Below are 281 nucleotides of genomic sequence, written 5' to 3'. Positions count from 1 at the left end.
TTAAGGCCAGGAGAGCAGAAAACGTGTTCATGTTTTTTTGATGTGAGCTCCCTCGATTCCTCTTCATCCGACATGTTTGTTCGCTGAGAGGGTATTAAATTTTGATTCAGTGGAACAGTGCAACGTTGACACAGTGTGTATTTTTGTGCAAAATGTTCATCCAATTTCAAACCCAAAGGCTATTTCTTAATTTGAAAATGTATTAAAGGTTTTGAAATACAGCAGCACATTTGAAACAAAATTATTACAAGTTATTAATTATTATGCAAATGTTGTTCTTG

The sequence above is a fragment of the Gadus chalcogrammus genome, chromosome 9, assembly GCF_026213295.1.
Source record: "Gadus chalcogrammus isolate NIFS_2021 chromosome 9, NIFS_Gcha_1.0, whole genome shotgun sequence".
NCBI classification, from domain to species: Eukaryota; Metazoa; Chordata; class Actinopteri; order Gadiformes; family Gadidae; genus Gadus; species Gadus chalcogrammus.
Note: the sequence above shows the minus strand (reverse complement) of the source record.